Source organism: Mus musculus, chromosome Y (assembly GCF_000001635.26).
Source record: "Mus musculus strain C57BL/6J chromosome Y, GRCm38.p6 C57BL/6J".
Lineage (NCBI taxonomy): Eukaryota > Metazoa > Chordata > Mammalia > Rodentia > Muridae > Mus > Mus musculus.
The window spans coordinates 9,059,335-9,082,590 of NC_000087.7; positions in this window are offsets into that span (position 1 = coordinate 9,059,335).

Here is a 23,256-nt window from a genome sequence, read left to right on the forward strand (position 1 = left end):
GGCCTCACAAACAGTCACAACGATTGTCTTCCAGGACAACTTTGAGTGCCTAAGATAAGGATCAAAGCACCTCTGCTTGCTCCAATGTCTAAATGTCACTGTAGATTAAGAAATTCCCTAGCAAGACCCTAAGATTCACAGTCCAGGACCATTTCAGCAACCCATTACTTTTCTAGGGTCCAAACGTGTTGCAATTCTACAGACCTATACATTGTACCCTTAGAGCCCTTCTCAAGAGCAGGCAGCAACTGCTCCAACTGCTTTCTCCAAATGCAGCTAAACAGAAACAACCTGCAGAGGCAGGTGATCTGCTCCTGGTTCCACCAAGGTGACTTTGCCTTTGTGTGGGGTGGTGGTGGGAGTTTACCTGCTGTGAGACCCTTTTCCTGTAGTTGTGCTCATCCACCAAAGCACTTGGAAAGACAAGGAAAGAGTTCCTCATTCAAAATCCCTCCTCCTGCCTGTGTTGTTTGTGTTTCTAAGGAGTGGTAAATTGGATCTATTTGGGGGTTCTTTGTGTCTTTGTGAGTCCACACACAGTGATTGCTCTCTCCTATCCTACCTTTCCCAGAAAAATTAGAATCATAGTCTACACATCATTTCTTTTATTTTATAAACTTTGATGGTGGGTATGGTTGTTTGTGTACATGTCATTTTGCTTGGACACTTCATGTGTAAAATACCTGCAGAGGCAAGAAGACTGCTGCTGGAAATGGAGGAAGTGAGAAAGAGAAAGGAAGAGGGGGACTATTCATACATTTTAAAGCTTTCTAGTTAAATCCGCTCTTCAAGATAAACAAATGAAAGTGTAATTAGTCGCTGGCCTTGTTATATTAATACTGACTATAACAGTAAAGCATTTGAAATGTTTTGTAAACAATTTATTAATTTATCTAATACAGGGTAATGTGGAACTTTAAAAAACTCTTTAAAAAAAAAAACAAAGGACAAGATAAATTATATCCCCATGCACATTATTTAAATCACACTTTAAGAACTTTGAAATTTGGATGTCAAAGAACTTAAAAATGCCTGATAGTATCTTAAATAGGAGACATAATCATGTCTAGGTCAAATGAAAAAAATCTACTTATTGGTATATGGCTTGATCCTAAGTAGCTACTTTATTGGGAAAGGGACAAGAATAGGTTCTCTTCACAGAATGCTGCAGATATATGAAGGCTAATTTTTGTGACAAACTAACAGGTGTGTTTGCTTAGTGCCCTGACTGTACTGACAAGAAAGCTGAATTGGGTATATGTTTTTGACCTACCTTTGTTTATCATTTTCCCAGTTTGGACAAGCTAAGGTGCTTTACTTCAAGGTTTTTAAGAATTATGGGATATAGAACAGTAGAGACTGTATAATCTGATTTAGAAAGATTAGTCTCAAGATAGAGTTATAGTGATTCATCTTCTAACTTCACTGTGACCAGGTATCCTAATTCAATATTGGACTGGTCTATTAATAATTCCAGTATTAGAAGAATTAGGGAAGATAGCTAAAATCTTAATTAGCTAGCAAATTTAATTTGGAGCACAGCCTCCACTCCCAGAGATGCTGCAGCCTTTCTGCAATTCTCAAAGCCACCTCCCCATACCAGAATCTCTAAGACTAAGCTTGATCATTGCCAATTTGCAACTGAATGGGGTACCTGGACTTCTCCAAAGAAACTTTCATACTGTTGCTTATCACTGTCCCACCTTTGTTTCTCAAGCAGGTCATCCAAGTCCTTCAACATGACTGTAGCAGATGTACAGCCTTGCCTCCAACAGTGAAGGTGGCAGTTATTGATCTTCATTCTAGTACATATTATGACTTTGGTCTGAATTGGGAATAAGGTGTGATAATGAGGGCTGGACATTCAATGACAGACATCCAGATCTCAGAACCATACCAATCTAAGACAGAGGTACATGCCAAAATCCATGTCTGTTGATAACACAACACAGAGCCATGTTTTGTGTGATATATAACACAAACTAGTTGCACGTAGCATCCATAATGGAATTTGATGCTTCAGGAAGATCTAAGATTTCCTAAGGGAGGTGTGGCCTCCAGTCACCATAACTCCCAGGCAAGACTATAGAGCATAAATACATTTTATGCCTCAGTTTAGCACTTTTTAAAATATTATTAACGGGGGGGGGAGTATAACCTCCTCCAACCTATGCAGGTTCAGACCTTATGCCATTGAGGCAGGGCCACCTGCAGTGCAGCTCCTCAGCTAGTTTCCTTTGATGTGAAACTACCTGCCATCTTCCATGAGGCCAAATTGGTTCTCCAAGATTTTCTGTAGTTAAATGCAATCTGTGAATTTGGTGACTTAGTGCTAAAAGGCTGTGCTGACAACTTGGTATCAGGAAAGCAAGAAACTTGGCTTGGCAGAGAATGGGTTTCCCCCTTTATAAGTGCAAACTTTTATTAAATATTTGAGCCTAGATCAGAAAATTGTCTTGGCTCCATTTTTCTCTCACCTATATAGTTCCCCTCTCTTTTCAGCCTCTGTTTGCCTCCCAGGTGAAACACAGTTCAAGTTAGGTAAGGCCTGGTTTCCAACAGTTTTGGTCCTGATCTTTATCACATTGAACACAAGACAGAATTTTACACTAACATTAAAGATATCTGCCTGTGCTTAAAATTCTGATTACAAAACACTTCCTTTAGAAGAGTGGAGTGGTTGATGAACACCAGACACTTACTTAGCAATAGTTGGCCTATGAATTTTGAATAAATTTCTTATTATGTGGAAGATTCAAATTGAATTAAATAGTTTTAAACAAGCTAGGAAGGAAGTAGACATGAAGGAAAAAAAATTCTAGAGTACTAAAACTGAACTAATCTGAGGGTTATCTGTGTGCTAGTGGGGAGGCTAGAGGGAGAGGGAGCCGGAGAGGGAGAGGGAGAGGGACAGGGACAGGGACAGGGACACGGAGAGAGACAGGGACATGGATAGGGACTGGGACAGGGACAGGGACATGGACAAGGAACGGGGGAAGAAGGAGGAGGCAGAGGTAGAGCAGAGGCGGAAATGGAGGTGGAGGTGGAGGCAGTGGCAGACTGAGGACCTAGAATTGCAAGCCACAGAAAGGAGTGTAATTGAGGCATTGTCTCCATAACAACTGAAAGCAACATAACCTAAGGGCATCTGTCAATTTCCTGGACAACTATTCACAAAGCTAATCTTTCAAATTCCAACCAAAATTTTCATAAAATGAAGAGGATTGGGATTTCAAAATCAGGTGAACATATTTCTTATTATTCATTAGTATTTTTTACTTAAACTAGCAAAATATATGTATTCATTTTTTTTAATTTCTAATGTATTTCATTATTATTATTATTATTATCATTATTTTTGTTATTTTTATTACTAAAAATCAGTTTTTCAGTACAGTTCTTATTTTCCTCCTGGTTCAATTTGGTTAGAATAGTCTCTAATTTTCTCTCATTGATTAAATAGGTTGTAACTTCTTTTGCTTTTATGTTGTGAATATAAGTTATGATTTTTAAAAGCCTGTTAAATATACATGATATTTTCTAAAGCTAAAATTCATATATGTTAAAACTGTATTTAAAATCTATTTGTAATATTAACCATGGTAGAAGCAAAAAATAATCTCAAACAAAGTCCTGTATGAAAAGAAGAAGTGACCAGTTCCTCATTAGGCAGTGACCATTCCATCTCCACAGGAGAATATGCAGTGTAACTGTGGCTTCATAGATTGAATTGGGTAGTGTTCCTTCTGTTTCTAATTTGTGGAACACTTTCATGAGAATTGGTATTAGTTCTTCTTTGATGGTCTGATAGAATTCTGCACTACAGCCATCTAGTCCCAGGGTTGTTTTGGTGGGAGATTATCATGATTGGTTCTATTTCTTAAGGTGTTAAGGTGCTGTTTAGATGGTTTATCTTATGGATTTGGTATATGTCTAGATAATTGCATATTTCACTCGTCTTTCGCAGCATTTTTTTTAATTATTCATTACTTAACTATGAAGTTTATTCATTTCAAGTTTTTTTTTTCCAGGCTGCATTCCATGGAATATCTTTGGCTGAACTGGAATTTGCTCTATAGACGAGACTGACAAGGAATTTAGAGATTTTCCTGCCTCAGCATAATAAGTCCTGGGATTAAATGTGTGTTTGCCCCCATTCCCTGGCACCTAGGAATTAATTTTGAAGACTACTTACATACCTTCATATAGTTCAAACCTTATAATATTAAAAAATGGAAGCCTATCACAGTGATTCCTGCTTTTAACCTGAGGACTATGGGTCTTATGAAATCATATCTCTTTTGACTTCTAAGAAAGCCATACATACATAGCCAATTTGAGGCCAGTCAGTGCTAATCAATACAATTTGGCCAAAATGGAAAGAAAAAAAACACAAAGTGAAAGTGCCTTTCTTATTTTAAGAATGGGCTACATTTTAATAACACACACACTCAATCACATTCAGACTCACAGAATCAGACAGACACACAAAGAAACACACACAGACACAATCAGACAGAAACAGAGAGACAGAGAGAGAGAGAGAGAGAGAAAGAGAGAGAGAGAGAGAGAGAGAGAGAGAGAGAGAGAGAGAGAGAGAGATCCAGAGTGTTGGTGTTGGCAATCATAGCCACCTCCTATTTGGTAGCAGCAACTTTGTGTAACAGATAAGTCATCTTTTTAGATATTGGCTCTAATTTTGAATTGGCCAAGAAAAACCTGATACTATGCAGTCTGGAGCTGACATTTGGATTTCATAGGATCCCTGAAAATGGTTTCTGAGCAAGAGAACATAAAGTTTAATCATTCCTGGTGCATCTCACATATCTTCTGCCCAGTCTCCAAATGAGACACACAGAATTTACTGTTGGGGATTTGATAAAGGGGGGTTATTTTTGACAAGAAGCCCCTGAAGGATTACACAAATACAGTTGAAACAACCTTAGCACTTGTCAGAGTGTGGTACCTCCCTTCTTTATGCTTCTCAGTGCAGCTTCATTTAGTGTGTTCATTTAGTCCTGGTCAGAACACACAACAGAGCAGAAACAAACATTCTTTTCAATTTTTACACACCTTCTAATTTTTTCTTGTTTTTGTTGTGTATCTTGACAGACCCTTGCAAGCATTAATTTATTCTTAGATGAATTTGGACATTTTGAGTAATGTTCTCTTCCTACACCTTCCTTCTCTCTCCAGAAATGTGGAGAATTTTACATGACTCAGAGTATAAGATCATTGGCTGCTCTTGCAGAGGGTCTGGGATTCAATTCCCAGTGATCATCCTGTGTGTCACAGCCACATGTAAGTCCTGTTCCAGGGGATCTGATACAAGCTAACTTAGGACCTCCATGTAGTCCAGGAATGTTCACATCCAACAAATACACTCCTTCAGGTAAAAATGTCCATCCAATAGAAATAATGAAAAGTATGCTGTTTACCAATTGCCATGTAGAACTTGATTTCCAAATGAACACAAATATTATCAAGAGCAGACTTTAAAGTATGCATGTAGGTCAACCATTGTGATATGTTTGGTACATATTTTTTCTTTCTTTTCTGTTTTGCATCCCCTAGGACCTCGCATACCTATGACTTGGAGGAAAGTAATCCAGAGTTCTTCCATAGTCTCTGCTTCAGTTTCTGCCTCTACTTACCAGCTCTGAATCAAGTTCTGTCCTGACTTTCCTAGGTCATGCAATTTACAAGCTGAGACTTGTAAACAGAAAGAAACCATTACCTCCTTTTGTAGTTTTGGGCCCCGATCTTTATCACATTGAAATCAAGACAGGCTTGCATACTTACACTTATGCTATCTGCCTGTGCTTAAACTACTGGTTACAAACAGTTTGTTCAGAACAGTGGAGTGACTGTTCAATGCCAGACAGTTACCTAGAAATTGTTGCCCTATGAATTTGGGTTACATCTCTCATTATACTGAAGATTCAAATTGAATCAAATGGTTTTAGTACAAGGTAGAGAGGCAACTTAATGTTCATAGAAAACCAATTCCACAGTAGATCAATTCTAAAACTAAACTAACCTGTATGTTATCTCAGCACTAATAAGTAGCAGTGGGACAATCAAAGGCATAGGAAGGTGCAGAGGCAGAGGTTCAGATACAGGCTGAGGTAGAGAATGTAGAGGCAGAAAAAGAAGGAGAGGCAGAGTCACAAGGACAGTCATAGGAAGATTCAGAATCAGAGAATGAGTCAGAATTTGTGGTGTGCATGTACCTGGTGTGTGTGTCTTTGTAATTCTTGGACATTTTAGGAAGTTACATTAATTCAAGTCCTGAGAGGTGGGGTGATTGGTTACGACAAAGCTATCAGATTGCAACAAGTATACCAAGACATGGTTTCTGTCTAATTCGCCACCCAGACATTTATATACTTATAGGAGTACTTATAAAAGGAGAGATTCCAAGATAATGGCTTTCTTTCTACTGATAAGCCTGCCTCCCCGAGTCTCAGCATAAACGTTAATTATGATTCATTAGAAAAGAGCACACACAAGACTGCAGAATCTCAGCCAATACTATTGAGAACACTTTTTTTTTTTTAAATCACAAAGCCCTCACACAACATTTTAAAAATCCTTTACTGGATTCATCTTCTAAGTATACACTATATGTTATATTTAGTGTATCATAAAATACTAAAGAGGAGTATCTACTTATGCACACTGAAAGTGTACTTCAAACAGAAAGCATTAATACTGTTACTCCATAGATGAAACATGTTTATGAAGTAACACTAAGGGAGATTTACACACAATATTTGCATTTCATATGAGGTCCCCTGATGAAACTTAATTGCATCAAAACACATGGCACAGCATGGAATAGGTATGACTAATATTAAAATAGTGAACAGCTGAATGCAGGAAGTATGGAATACAGAGTTACTAAGTTTGGTGAAATACTATATTTATATACAACATACATTAGTGAAAAACTCCTGCTGCATTAACTTTGCACAAGATTGAGTGTCAAAGCTAGTACATTTTGTCTGGTGTTTGGTGGTTGGTTACGCAAGTTGGTTGTGTTTTTTTCATATCCATAGTTAAAGAAGAAGCACTAGGAAAAAAATTAGATTCAGAGATTTTCTAATTCCTCTCCTACCTTTATTTCTGTCCTATCTAGTGTTTTGGAGTATAAACAGAAGAACCCAGAAAATATCAAACACAAGCTATAAAATTGAATCTTCCTTGCCCTCCACCAGAAATCATCAACTGTGAAGAAATACACTTCATGTTCTTTATCATAAATTTTAAAGGACTCTCTTCAATAGCTTCTTGACTGGACTGTTTCTTTTTACTACTTTTGTGTATGTGTGTGTGTGTGTGTGTGTGTGTGAGTGTGTGTGTGTGTGTGTGTGTGTGTGTGTGTGTGTGTGTGTGTGTGTGTGTTTTTTTTGCTTGTTTGTTTGTTTGTTTGTTTGTTTTTGTTTTGTTTTGTATTGTTTTGTTTTGTTTTTTCATTTTCTGGTGGTGGGGAGTGCATCTATGCTTTTTGTTGGGAGCTATTACTGCAACGCTATTGTCCTGATCTCTGAATTGGGTCTCTCCCCCCCCGCCCCGATAAGAAAAGAGGGTCAAAAGCAGGCCACAGACTCACTGCTCCGAGAACAACTACAGATTGTTCCAACCCTAAGTCAGTGCTGGATGTCCTGACCTAAAGATGTACCCTGATAACGCCAAGTTCCTGCTTCCACCAGTAGTCGCCAAAAGAAAAATTTCCGCTGCCCCTTCCTTCCTGCCGAGAAGTACTTCCTCCCCCCCCCCACCCTGCTGCCCCATCCCTCCTGCTGAGGTGCATTGCTTCTGCCCCATTTCTCCTGCTGAAAGGCACTTCCCCTTTTGCTTGTGCATTTAAACCTTGGTCATGGCTAATACATTGGGGTCCTGATGTAATTCAGAACATTTCCATATCTTTGTTCGCACAATATCCTCATCTCTCTCTACACCCCATTTATTTCTTAGGAGAAAGTCCTCTCGAGACCCTCGAATAACTGGACCTGCCTGACGGGTCAGCTTTTGAAGTTACAAATCAAATACTACCATTGAGTGACAAATCTACCTTAGACAGGGTTTTGAATACTTTAACAGAAAGTGTTTCTCTCTTTATTACTAAGAAATTATAATCTTGTTTTTCTTGTACTCATGAACTGTTACAGAACTTTTAGGTCCATTTATACCAATTTTATGCAGACACTAAGCAATGTCAACCCATTGCTGACATTTTTTTATTGATAATGCAATTTGATCAATACATGAGTTCTTGTTTCTGCCTTGTGTCTGATTGTGTTTTCTTGAAGACTTGTATCTTATGGGCTATAACAAAAACTTGTAATGCTTGTAATGTACAGTTGAGGAGGGTGGTCTGGAGACTCGGGGGGTATTTCTGTGTATAGAATGAATGCCAAGTGCCTGGTGTTAAATCAGGGAAATGTTGCTCCTTAGGCTACATGCTCACCGTTTTGTGTTCATACATTTGGGGACAATATTTTTCAGTACCACAGAGCAAACGTTACAGGTACTTACTTTTTAAACTGTCAGTAATCACCAAATCTGAAATCTGGGCCTTGGACCACGCTGTTCTCTCAAAGCTAGTCAGAAAATGCTTAGCCATATGAGCCCAATCCTTGCTTTTTATCCTTAGAGTGGAGGAAAACTGGTCTTTCCTGTAAGGGTTTTGCAATTAGAGATTCTGGTGTCAGCAGAGCTTGCATGACCCCTATTGAGGTTGATCATTTGTAATAGCAAGGGAAATGTGGGAGGATCATTACCCTGATGGCTCAAAATAAGTCTAGAACACACTGCATTCTTCCCCCTTGTGGGTGCCATTCCTGTCACATTTTGAAGAGAAACAGTGCTCCTCCAGGAAGCTGGAGGAAATTGGCCTGTATTCCTTTGGATGCTGTTAGACCCAGCCTCCAGGTCTGGACTGACTATCATTAAGGCCCCTGTCCCTGCTGTTCTCTCAGTTCTCCACAAAACAAGAGACTCTCTTTAGCTTTTGTGCTGAGTGATGTCAGCCCTGCTTCTCATATACTGATTAACTAGGCTATTTGGGCCTTAGAAGAATGTCTTTTTCTCAACTATCTATTTACCAGGTAAACTATCAGTGAGAATGGTGAGACATCTATTCTTGTCAAGGTTACCATAATTAAGGGCAGGGAATATGAAGATAATGCAGACTTATTGATATATTCCCAAAGTCTAGATTTAATTGACACTCTAATGACTTGCACAAGAAACATGAGATTGTGGGTTGACTTCAAAGTGTAAAATATGAGGTCCATATAGAAAATCAGGAGATGACTGTTGAGAACAGCACTGGGCTTTAAAGAATTTGTTCTACCATGACTTTCCCAATATTTCACCATCTTAATAAGTATGTTGTGAAGGCAGGAGATGGTGTAAGAGTGTTCTCATCAGCATCTAGGTCCCATGGATGCTTGTACACTCTGTCACTTCAAGATATCTATGGCACAGTGGTTCCTGATTAACAAAGAAGCCTTTGTAGTGCCACAGAGCAGCAAATAGTGGCCTAGAAGCAGGAAGTAGGAAGGTTGACCATGGCCCTCCTTTCAGGATTTACACTTTAAAGCTGAGACACACTTTAAAACACACATGTTTCTGACATTTAGCCCATGGAATGTACAGAAAATATCTCGGTCGATTGGTGTGATGGTTTTAGACATGACTGAAAATGCGTTTATGTTAATCTGAGTGTGCTAGTAATCTTATGCCAACTTGTGAAAATCTAGAGTCACCTACGAAGAGGAAACATGAAATAGGATCTCCCTACATTAGATGGGTCTATAGGCATGCTTTTTGGATTAAAAAAAAAGTATATATTAATTTAATTTTTTTCATGTAATATGGGTTGAACAAATTCTTTCCCTACTTTATATCCCTACCATTCAACTCAGAGACACTGTGAAACGTATAGAAGTCATGGACCAAATGGATTTAACAGATACATGTGGAACATCTCTCCCTAAGACAAGAACACACATGGTATGCACTCACTGCTACGTGGATATTAGAAAATGAACACGGAATACCCATGATATTATACAGTAAATATCTGCACCGAAGCTGTACCCATACTGTATTCATATCATCATGAATCAGTATGCACAGTTCTCAGTACTGTGCATCTCCTAAAGGAGTATTGCCAACAGCAGATTTAGCAAGGTCTCAACAAAAATTATACCACTGGTAACATCACAATTTGTGGCTTTTAGGCTATATTAAGAGCTGGAGGTCATCCTCCTCATCTCTGTTATTCCCACAGCCTGAGGAAATTAGGGGAGCTTGCAATAACAGCAAGGATGGAAAACCAGAGACCAGCAAAGGGACTAAGACCATCTATCAGAATAAAAACCAATCTCTTCTAATATTTTAAATATCTGCCTTCCTAGCGCTTCTAATAAACCTATTTTTCAAATCAGACCTAAAGCCAAAATGCATGGTAGAATGTCTTTAGAATGAAAATAGCAGTTGCCACATTAAGCCTTTGTTTGCAGGGATGCACTCCCCCTGCAGTCTGATTGGAGGATGTTGATTGACCTGCTTAAGAAAAAGAGACCCAGACAATGAGAAAGTAGCAATGCAAAGCTTCTTTTGGGGAAGTCAAGATAATTTATTCAGTTGCAAATTGCAAAGCTCTGAGAGTAGCAAGAAAACAGCTTTTCTGAGAGGCTGAGTCCCCAACTAAATTCTATGCAAAAGAGGAATTTTAGTTCTCAGAGTGATACTTATAAGAAGATTCAGGATCTGTGTTCAGCTAACAAATTAATCTTTTGGTCAGCCTCTGTGCTCCATCTTCTCATGAAAAAACGCAAACCGAGCCCCTTCCCCAGATTCGAATCGGATCTGGACCCTTACATTCCTTAGTTAGTGTGTCCTTTCATTTTATTAATGCATAAGAATTAGAAGTAACTGGATGCCAGTGGTGATCTGCTGCAGACTGACCTTTAATATAAGTTTGCAAAAAATTTAGATCAAATAAAGTAAAGGCAAGATGTGCCTTTGGTGACCTTGGGGGATATAACTGCCACTGTTTTGTCATAAAAGGCCACTTCTTTAAGGTGTGATGAGCACATTGAACTATTCCGTTTGGCATGGGCTTATAAGGAATTCAAGTTTTATGTTTGATTCCAAATTCCTTACAGAATGAAATAAAATTTTTACTAGAATAGGATGGCCCATTATCTGTTTTGATATGTTTAGGCAATCCTATTGCATTAAATGCTTGTGGGCAATGATCAATTATGTTTTTAGAAACCTTTCCTTTATGCAGAGAAGCAGAAAAAAGCAAAAGGAAATCCTGAACAAGTATTGATACAACATGTTCATATTTTAGTTTTCCAAATTCTGCATAATGGGTTATATCCATTTGCCAAATATGATTAGACATAAGGCCTCTAGAATTGACTTATAAATGTGGCACTGGAGATAATGAAATACATTTAGGACATTGCTTTACAATCATTTCGCTTGTTCTTTAGTGATCTTATGTCTTGTGTGTGTGTGTGTTTGTGGGTATGTTATTAAAATAAAAGTTAAAAAAAAAGCTTTCAAATTTTGTAAGAAAAAAAGCTGAGAAAACTGTGCTGAGAAAGCAATCCAATAAGCAGCCTTTTTCCATGTACCCTGCCTATACTCCTACATATGTCCTGTCTTGATTTCACTCAGTGATGGAGTGCAATATAGAAATATAATACAAACTAAGCCTTTTTTCAAAGGGAAGGGAGGAGATGGTGGATGGTTTGGGGATTTGTTGAATGGAAAATGGGAAAGGAGCTATCATTTAAAATGTAAATAAATCCCAAAATTAATGAAAGACAATATGTCCTATGCAGAAATCCAAAATGACAACATGAAACTGCTCACATACTATCTCCTAAGCTCAAATGTGTAAGGCTTGGACATGCATGACTTCCATCTGTGCCTGCAGGCCACTGAAATCCGCATCAACTATGTGGATATCTACCCTGACTTCCTGGCACAGATGCTCCCCAAAATGAAGTGGGCAGTGATTATGCAGGGAGCAGTCACCTCAATCTTGGCTGAGGTACTTAAAGATCCAACTGAAAGCTATTAACAGGACGACACGTTTTTTAGGAAGATGTACCCACATGTGGCTTGAGATTGATGTATTGGATGGTACCCTGCAGTTCTCAGAATCTGGACATCTTTTCCCTATAAGCTGCAGGATCCCCAATATGGTGTTGAATGATAAGGATACAGAGATATAAACTTCTTAGAAACCACACTGTGAGGTGGGAGAGGGTGCACAGGTGAAGGAACACCCTCATTGAAGCAGGGGGACAGGGGATGTGATAGGGGGTTTCTGGAGGAGTGGGAAACTGGGAAAGAATACAACATTTGAAATGTAAGTTAAAATATATGTAATTAAAAAAAAAAAGACCAACCAAATAATGCAAAGTGAGGGGCCCATCGCTGCAACCGAATATGTAGCAAATGATGGCCTAGTGGGACACAGTGAGAGGAGGGGATCCTGGTCCTGAGAGACTCTATACCTCAGTGTAAGGGAATGGCAGGACAGGGAAGCAGGAGTGCTTAGGTTGGTCAGTAGGGGGAGGAGGGACATGTTATTGGGTTTTTAGAGGGGAAAACCTGAAATGGGATAACATTTAAAATGTAAATATAGAAAATATCTAATAAAATAAAATAATAAAATAAACAACCTTGGGAACAATAAGTTAATAGCAGAATAAAAAAAATCAAAGAAGCTGGGTGTGGTGTTGCAAGCCTTTATTCCCTGGACTTGGTAGGCAGAGGCAGGCAAATTTATGAGTTCAAGGCCAACCAGGTTTTCAGAATGAGTTCTACAACAGCCAGGCCTACACAGAGAAAACCTGCCTCAAAAAAAAATAAAATAAGAAAGAAAGAAAGGAAGATAGTAAGAAAAAAAGAAGAAAGAAAGAAAGAGCAAAGCACCAAAGCACTCATGTGCATGCACTGGTTCCAAAGACAGCCCTTTCCAAATGATACAACAGCACGTGTTTTCACAAAATGGATTCTGAACATGTCCTCAGATTGGTCCTTTGACAATACTATCTAGGTTATTCCCCTCATGGTCACAAGAAACAAAAGGAAGCAAGATATTAGTCTTAAGCAGATATCAGACTGATGCCAAGACCAGCCTATGACTCCATTATGCTTTCCGTTTTCAAGCATCCAGAGAGTGGTTCTCAACCTTTCTAATGCTACAGTTCCTTCATATATATTCTTCCTCTTGCTTGGTGAGCCCTTACATAGAATTATTTTTTCCTACTTCATAACTGTAATTTCCTACTGTTATAAATCCTAACATAAATACCTGACATAAAGATAGTCCTAGACAACTCCCATGAAAGTGTCATAAGGACTTAGAACTTATAGGTTGCCATTCACAGTGCCAGGAAATACTAGTAAGACTAGCCAGCTCCTTGATTTTTACACTTTCTGCCTTCCAGAACTGTACTAGGATAGATGTGATCTATTTTATTTGTCTAATCATGTGATCATCTGGAGTTGTCTAAGACTATCTTTATGTCAGGTATGTGTGTTAGGATTTATAACAGTAGGAAATTATAGTTATGAAGTAGGAAAAATAATTTAATGTAGGGGTTCACCAAGCATAAGGAAGAATATATATGAAGGAACTTGGAAACACACATACCCAAGTGGATGATGGAGTCTATTTTTCCTGTCCTGGAATCTTGGCAGGGATGAGTCAGCTCTAATGAAATAGATGAGAAAGGTTACTGGATGAATTCCTACTCAAAGTTATTGGAGACAACAGCAAATCTGTTTTGTCCAAATGGAGAATGGATGAGGATTTGTGCTCCATTAAAAAGGTCAATAAATTGACTAATTTGATTCCTGCCTGTATATTTGTGTGTGCTTTGTACTTTTTTCTGCTTTGTGTTGTGCTCTGTGTTCTTGATTATTAACTCTAGGGTCCTTACCATACTTGCAAAATGAAATATTTCTCAGTTGGAAAAGCTCTCATTTTTTTCTTCTGTATACAATATGATTCTTTAAAAAATAAGTTTTTGATTCCTTTGTACTAATAGTAAGATCAAAATTTCTGGGAAGACACTTTTCATTGAAAATACAGTTTTTCATTCAATAGATTCAGATTACTGTGCCCCCAAATCCTTCTACAACCTCTCCACTTCTCGACCCACCCAAATTCACACTTTTTCTTTCTCCCTTTATTAAAATACAAACAGGCATCTAAATAATAATGATACTATTAATGATACTAATAACAATAATAATGAAGATTAAGATACAAAATAAACAAATGAACCAGAACAGAACAAAGCAAACATAATAAAAAAGAGGCAAAGAAAAAGTACAAGAAATATACATGTAGACACAGAGATATATATGTTAACAAACACTCAGAAATCCCATAAAAACAAAAAAAACTGCAAACCATAATATATAAACAAAGGACCCTTAAGGTATTCTTTAAAGAACCCTGCCAATACCTTATAATATAAAGGACCTCCAAGATTATTATCCAGTTTGATTTTCATTTGCCAGGCAATGCTGAACTAGAGACTTAGATTTAAGCATGGTTTGCATACCCAGTGATACCCTAGTGGAAATTTGAATGTTTTCCTTTCCAAGCTACAAACTAGAAATAACTTCTGAGATAAAGATAGTGGCATGCACGCCCTTCCCTCTCATTGCTTGGGCTCTTTCTATCTCAGACCTTGCAGGCGCTGTGCATACAGATACTGCTACAGACACTTTTAGTTCAATGCAACTGATATTAGAAGGCCTTGGGTGAGAGTTTTAACCACTTCGACCTATGGGAGTGATAGGATGATAAGAAATATCAATGGCTCATTTAAACTTTGGTTGCTTCATTTTCTATACTCATGCTGGTTTGCAGCATGACCACCTTCATAGTCTCTGTGGGTTTTGACATGATGAATGAACAGGCAATCTTCAGAGGATGTAAAGAATTGAAGCTCAAGGAATGTATGAGGTGGCCCACTAGCCACTCAATTAAGGTTACTAGCCACTCAAGACCGCGTACCTGAACTTCATATCTGAAATAATATACATGGTAGAAGAAGAGGATTGTCTCTTCCACACTGTCCTGCAATCTCTACACATGTGCAGTGGTTTATGCACAGTTACACACATATGTACTTAATCAAACACATGTACCCATAATGTAAGTACATTAAAATGTATAAAATCATATAAAAACAAGTAGACCTTCTACTGGAAGTTTCAGAGAGACTACATTTATAGGATTTGGAGCTTGTTTGTTTCCTACAAACCTCCCATGCAGAAGGGAGGTTTTACATCTACTTTCGCACGACTAAGACTTCGCTTGAAGCATTTGCCTGGGATTCCTGTAGATTTGGTTTTTCTCGCCACATATGAAGAAATCTCTGTGTATTCTGAGTGCCCTAGATGCTGCTGAACTGAAAAATGCACATGCAACACAGACTTCCCACAATTGCTGAAGGCAGGCCCTCCTTTCTTTCTTTTACTGTAGAAGTAACTTTTCCATTTTCTAAACAACAGACAGTAGTAGTTTCCTTCCTAACACAAATGTCTCTGCTTTAGTTAAATAGATTTATTAGCTTCAAATCTGACAATACCATGCAAGTTCATTTTCAGAAGGGTTAAGTGGAATTGAATTTGTGTTGTGTATTACTAACTGAGAGGCAAATTTATAACCACAGAGCACTTTGAGTTGAGTGAAAATAATATTTTTACAATTATAAAATGCATAAAATTCCGTACCAAATTTTTATCAAACTTGCTTTATATGTAAGATAAACCAAAAATTAACAGACAACTACCAAACAGTTAAAGCATACACCATGGCAATAAATTAAACGAAAATGCTTATTTAGAAGTGGGAAGAGATAAGCTTTTATGGAATCTGTTTAATTGTATAAGAAAGAGAAACATCACTTTTCTTCACATGCTCAGAATTTAAGAGGGGGAAAAGATCCATGTGATAATCCAGTTCTATGTACACAAAATTAAGCAAGATCCTCATAATTAATGTGTGAGTACACAATGCCTGACTCAAATTCTATCATAGACGCTCAAGTCCTGTCACTGCAGGCTCATCAGTCTCACTGTATTATTATTATTATTATTATTATTATTATTATTATTATTATTATTATTATTATTTATTAATTGCTGTTGTTTTTCTTTTTCTTATAATTACATAATTTAAATTTAAAATTTATTAAATTTCAGTAGATGATATTCAAGAAATGTTCAAAACTTTTAATATTGACCAGGGACAAATGATACTGCACTAAAAAACTAGATCTCATTCCCCATATTATTATCTGTTAACAGTGTGCACAAGAAGACCTGAGACCTAACAAAGTTGTCCTTTAGTTCCTCATTTTGCTCACATCAGCATCTGTAAACCATTGCAAAGTTCAGAGGCTAAGAATCTGCATAGTATCTTTCACAGACCAAGTCCTCATCGATGACAGAAACTGTGGCTATGTACTGTGTTTATACTTTATTCCTCATGATGAAGGAACAGCTGAAAGCAAGAAATTGATGCTCTAAAGGGCTTACCAAGAAACTTCCCTGGACAATATTGGTATGAATTAGTACAATTTGACTAAAAGAGCACTTTGTCCACCAGGCTTGGAAGATGTAGAAAATGTAAAAATATTAAAGAGAAAAATGTAAAGCTGTACTTGTAATATAGTTAACAAAACACCCATGGAAGGAGTTACAGAGACAAAATTTGGAGCTGTGACGAAAAGATGGAGCATCTAGTGATTGCCATATCCAGGGATACATCCCATAATCAGCTTCCAAACGCTGACACCATTGCATACACTAGCAAGATTTTGCTGAAAGGATCCAGATATAGCTGTCTCTTGTGAGACTATGCCGAGGTCTAGCAAACACAGAAGTGGATGCTCACAGTTACCTATTGGAATGGGTCAAACGGCCACCAATGCAGGAGCTAGAGAAAGTACCCAAGGGGCTAAAGGGAACTGCAACCCTATAGGTGGAACAACAATATGAACTAATCAGTACCCCAGAGCTCTTGTCTCTAGCTGCATATGTATCAAAAGATGGCCTAGTGAGCCATCACAGGAAAGATAGGCCCTTTGGACTTGCAAACTTTATATGCTCCTGTACAGGGGGACGCCAGGGCCAAAAAGGGGGAGTGGGTGGGTAGGGGAGTGGGGGGATGGGTATGGGCAACTTTTGGGATAGCATTGGAAATGTAAACGAGGAAAATACCTAATTAAAAAAAAGAGATATAAAAAAGAGTTTATGGTTAATGAGGGTAAATTTTTGTTAAGATTTGTTCACATAGCCTGTCTTCCACTTAGCTCTATTTCCATAGCCAATGGAATGAAATTCTGCCAGGCCTTGTCTATCATCAATATGAGTGGATGTGCAACTACAATAGCCAAAACTAGAAGTTATCATGGAAGATCTCTTTTCTGAAGAAAAATTGAGGAAGAGTGGATTGGGGTAGCAGGAGTGGAGGAGAAGTCAGGGAGCAGAGAAGAGAAGGAATACTAGGTTTGGGATGTTGATTGATTAACTAATTTAAAAAATCAGCTCCAGGACAGATTATTTTCTAGTGTTAGAGAAAACTCATCTCAACAATTATTATTAAGGAGAATTTTATTATCTGAGATCCTACAGTGAATTCGTATTGGTGTTTGTGTCTGTGTCTGTGTGTCTTGGTGTGTGAACCTACTATGTTGCTTAAAGAAGCTAGCAAAATATAATTTGTCTTTCATGAACTCACAAGCCAGGATTCACTTCTCTGACTACATGGCCATCTTAAGAAGTATCCTCCTGACCAAGCAGTTGTTATTTAAACATAAACCTGGGATTCAATCTACCCTGCTTCTAATTGGGACCAAATGTATAAGCCACATGTGTTTCTCTGCCAGACTACTAGTGGATGAGACCCTCGAGTATCAGATGCATACCATGTTGGAGAGGGTACATAAGCTCCCATGCACTGACCTTATCAATAAATTAATGCTCAACCTTTTCTATAGAGAAAACTGCTATACTCATTTAAAATTAAGAAATCACAAATTGTACATCCCTTTAGGCACAGGAGTGGTATGCAATCATTTAAAAATTCCAGTGTGTGTAATAAAAGCCAAAATAATCAAAGTCACTTTACTGCTCTCTTTTACTTCCACAGAGATGGATAACTAGTATGGACAGTGAGATCTGTAAGTGGACTTCAAATGCTTACAAGTTTCTTAGGTTTGTGTTGGCTTTCAGGTCTTCTTGTGTTCCCCAAGCTTCCGTGAAAATAGACAATGTCAAGGGAGAAACTGAGGTGACAACTACCATGGTAACACTGAAGGAAGACACAGTCTTGTCATCTTGTTCATAAATTTACCTGAATCTTTGTTTTGGTATTGTATGACGGTCAACATTATAGCCACTGAAACTATGCCATGAATATTAATTCTTTCTGACTTCAAGAGCCCTAATAGCATTTTACATCTCTTCTGAGAAAAGTGAAGAATTAAATCATAGTCCATGGTACCTGAAACCAGAGGATAGTGTCTAAGAAAACATTGCTATGGACACAGATGTCAAACAAAAACATAGGTTGGATACAAATGTCAAACAAATACTCATTTCTTTTATTCCTAATACAAAAAAAAAATTGTGTGGATAACACAGATAATGAAAGACAGTGGGAAGCAACTTATTATTCTATTTTATTTTTTTTTGATATGAAACATAACTCTGCCAAATTTTCTAGATTTTAAACATTCTTTATATTCTGTCCCTGCAATATGATAATTTTCCTTAGCTTGGCAATTCTGTCTGAGTTTTCTGACTAAGTGAGGGTGCATGTGTGTGTGTCTCTCTCTCTCTCTCTCTCTGTGTTTGTGTGTGTGTGTGTGTGTGTGTGTGTGTGTGATATGTATTCAGGGTCCAAAGAGACCAGAAGACCTAGATATACAAGTAAGTTTTTATTCTTGTTTTCTGACACGTTCTGGTGTCTTAGAAGTCTTGATTGTCTGTTAAACATTTTCTCACACAGGTTACATGTATAGGGATGGTCAGCAATGTGGGTCAGCTGGTGCTTAATGAGGTTACATTTCTGAAGGAATGGTCTCCCACATTCAATACAGTTAAACAGAATTCTCTCCTATATAAAATCATTGATGTTCAACTAAATTTGTATTATGATTAAAGGTTTCTGGCACCAGGAACACTGATGTAGTTTTATTTCTTTGTGAGTCAGATAATGTATTTTAAAATCTGAACGGTGTTTTTCTGCGTGTGAGGGTGCATGTGTGTGTGTGTGTGTGTGGGGGGGGTATGTATTCAGGGTCTAAAGAGACCGGAAGACCTAGAGATACCAGTAAGTTTTTATTCTTTTTTTTTTTGATCTTTTGTTTTGTTTTGTTTTGTTTTGTTTTGTTTTGTTTTGTTTTGTTTTCTAGACAAAGTTTGTTTGTTTACCCCTGGCTTTCCCAAAACTCACTCTGTAGATCATGGTGGACTCAAACTCAGAAATTCGCCTGACTATGCCCCCACCCCCCAAATGCTGAGATTGAAGACCTGTTCCTTCACTGCCTGGCATTAGACAGTTTTTTTTGGTAACTATATTTGGTGCTATAAACAGAACGGGAAGTTTAACATGTACTGTTCAAGAATTGAGCCATCTCTTTCTTCACAATGCAAAGAATAACAAGAATGAATAAAGTAGAAAAATATTGTGTAATAGATATGAGGGCTTATCTATAATTGTTTAAGAGTTAAATAATAACAACAAAAAGTCAAACAGCTCAGTCTGGATATATGTATACAAATTGCGAAGTAACTTTCAACAAAATACACAAGCAATTCAATGAAGGAAGGCTATAAATGTCAATAAATTATGGGGAGCCAATTGGACAATGTGATGAGTGTTCTTGGTTTTGAACTTTACTGCATCAAGAATTAATTAAAATCCAACTGACTGAGCAAGACGTTAAAGGATTTTTTTCTTAATACTTTGAAATGGCAAGCTCCATTTTGAATCTGAATCTTTCAAGTGGGAAAAGTCAACTTAAACCTGGCACACACTTATATAAATGTTCTGCAACCTATATGAAAGACGTGGAAGAAGAAAGTTTGTTTTCTTTGCCTGTTTGCCCTCATTGGGAAGCCCATTCCTTCACTGTCAATACAGGCCATTTTCAGTATTCCATAATACACTGGAGACTACCTGAGACAATCCACCTCATTGACTGAATAACTATTAGGTTCTTAGAATATCAGTTGGTAGACAGCTATTGTTGGATCACACCCTGTAATTCACTTTAAAGTCTATTTAAACTACATTTAAAGTATATTATATAACAAAATATTATAAATGATAAAATATATTACATATAAAATAAATTATATATAATATATACACCATAGTTTTATAACATTATGCATATATATAATTTGTGCTGTATGTTTTGTTTCACCCGAGAGCAGTGACACATAATAGGTAAAAGAGTAAGCCTCACACTCAATCTCAACTTCATACTGTATGTAAAATAATTCACAAGGGCATGGACTTAATGTAAGAACAAAATAAAAGATTTAGGAAAATTGGAGTATATGTATGATTAATAGAGTTAAGAGTTCTAGATTTCATGGAAGAAATATTCATTCTAAGAGAAATAATTGATCCTCACTAAAATTAAGAACTTTCACACTGAGCTGGATGATGGCGGTGCATGTTTTAAACCCAGAACTTGAGAGGCAAAGGCAGGTGAGTTTGTGGTAAACCTGCTGTACAGATTGATCTTGAGGACAGCCAGGGTTACGCAGAGAAATTGTATCTTTAAAAAACAAAGAAAACAAATAACCCAAAAAAAAAAACATAGAATTTTTTTTTTCTTTAGCAGTTCCTGATTCAACAGTGAAGAAGCAATCTAAATCAATTATAACCCAAAAGGTAATATCTCCCAGGGTGTATTTTTCACCGTTACAGTCCAGGTTACACAATGTATACACAAAGGAAATGAGTTATAGTTAATCAGTTAACCTAGACAGGTGGTTAGCTTGTAGATGACCAGCATTACAACACTGTAGAGTGTCTTCTTCGATGGGTTAGCATAGCCCATTCTTCCTCAGATAAATGCATTTGTATATCGTCAAATATTAACATTCCTGAAGAAGAGAAAGGACTTGAATTTAATACTGAGGCAGAAGCAGTTGTTGTACCTGTCTGTGAATCATGGCAGGCTGCATGCTGAGGAAATTATCAGTAAGGAATTTAGGTAGAGAAACTGAGATGACCAGCGGTAGGCAAGTGGACCAGATAATTGGTTGTAAAATATCCAGTTTCCACTCTGACCCTGACAAGTCTAGTCGCCTGGAGATCAGTAAGGTTGAATGTACCAGAGAACACTAGTGGTCTTAGCAGCAGGAAAAATCTAAACTAAGACTGGCTGAATTCAAAAGGGAAATGTTAAAATAAAATAAAACAATAACAAAAAGCAATCTGACTTTCTCCAGCCCCTCTATGGTCCAGTAGCCTCCATGGCTATTTAACACCAACAAACCACTAGTAAACACTAGTGTTGGGCAGATTTGTGTGTTGCTGTAAAGCTGCCTTGATCATTTGCTTTCTTGGGTGTTATCCTTCATGAAGTTATTTCTCTCTTTTCCTTCTCTGTAAAATATATAAGACTAAACTTAAAAGCATTTTCTGAAGTGATACATGAGTCCCAACCTCTCTATATAAGATCTGGTTACCATGAGTCAGCCAAAATAAACTCTGCCTGACATTCTTAGGTATGATTCTGAAAGAGGTGTTTTCTGTTGTCACTGGGGTGTCACTTAGTTCCCCATTCACTAGCAGCAGCTAGAACATGGCACTAGGGTACAAAGGCCAGTGGAAGTCCTCCTCTCTCAACTCATGGATGTATTTTCATAAAAAGATATTAATACCAGCATCTATTCCACCTCTAGAGAACATGAATGCTAGCCTAGGCTCCTATACCTAACAAAACTCTCAATCACCATAGACGGAGAAAACAATATATTCCACGACAAAGCAAATTTTACACATAATCTTTCCTTAAATCCAGCCCTACAAAGAATAATAGGTAAAAAACAACAACACAAGGAGTGAAACTACACCATAGAAGAAACAAGAAAGTAATCTTACAACAAATCCACAAACACATGCTTCCACCTCTAAGAATAAAACTAATAGAAAGTAACAATCACTTTACCTTAATAAAAAAAAAAACTAAAACAATAAAGCAAAACTTAAAACCCTAAAAAACCAAAAAATTATTAAACAAACACTAAATGACCCAAAAAGCTATTTTTTTAATTCTTAATAAATATTTTTAAAACCATAAAATTCTATAAATAAGAAAACACAAGAACTCTAAAAAGACCTTAAAAAATTATAAAACTGTTTCTTTCTGCACAAAATCAGGCCATTCTGTCTTCCATCACTGAATCGGGAGGGCTCACTATCCCTCATCACTATCTAATAAGGTATAGACAGTTGATGAGGGATGAACAGTCAGTTTTCATCAAAGGTATTGCCTTTGAAGGTGATAGATTGGCCATGCTCTAGTGGAAGCCAGATGTCCAAGAGTTTATGGGAAACACAAATGATTTTGAATGGGTTGTAACAAAAGAGAGAAGATAAGATATGAAGTTGGCAGGAGGAGTTAGGTGGGAATGGGCCTTATTTTGTTTTGGGAGGAGTTACTAAAAGGATTGGAAAGTAAATTCCATCAAAATATTTGTATGCAATTCTCAAGTTATTAAGGAAAGTAGTTCTTAATATACCATGTGTGTACTGAACACATACAGACCACTTATATTGCCATCTTCTAAATAACAACTTCTTATACAGCAGTTTCATTACATTGAGAGCAAAAGTAATCCATAGGTTATTTAAAATAAAGAAGAATCTGGGGAGATGGCCCAGGGGTAAAGCCAAGTGTTTGGTCAAACTTTCACCTGCAACACTGGTGCTTAGGAATGGGAGTGGAAGAGACAGTAGGATGACTGAATGTCAGCCTCACTCCTAGTTCAGCAAGAAACCCTATCATGAGGGGAAAATAAGGGACTGAAGTAACAGAAAACAGTATACCCTTCCCAATCCTCTGCACTTACCTGTATATTTTGGTATGCATACACAAATCAATATGATTACTGTATAAAAGAGGTTACTTTGCATAAATATAGGCAAAAGCAATGTTG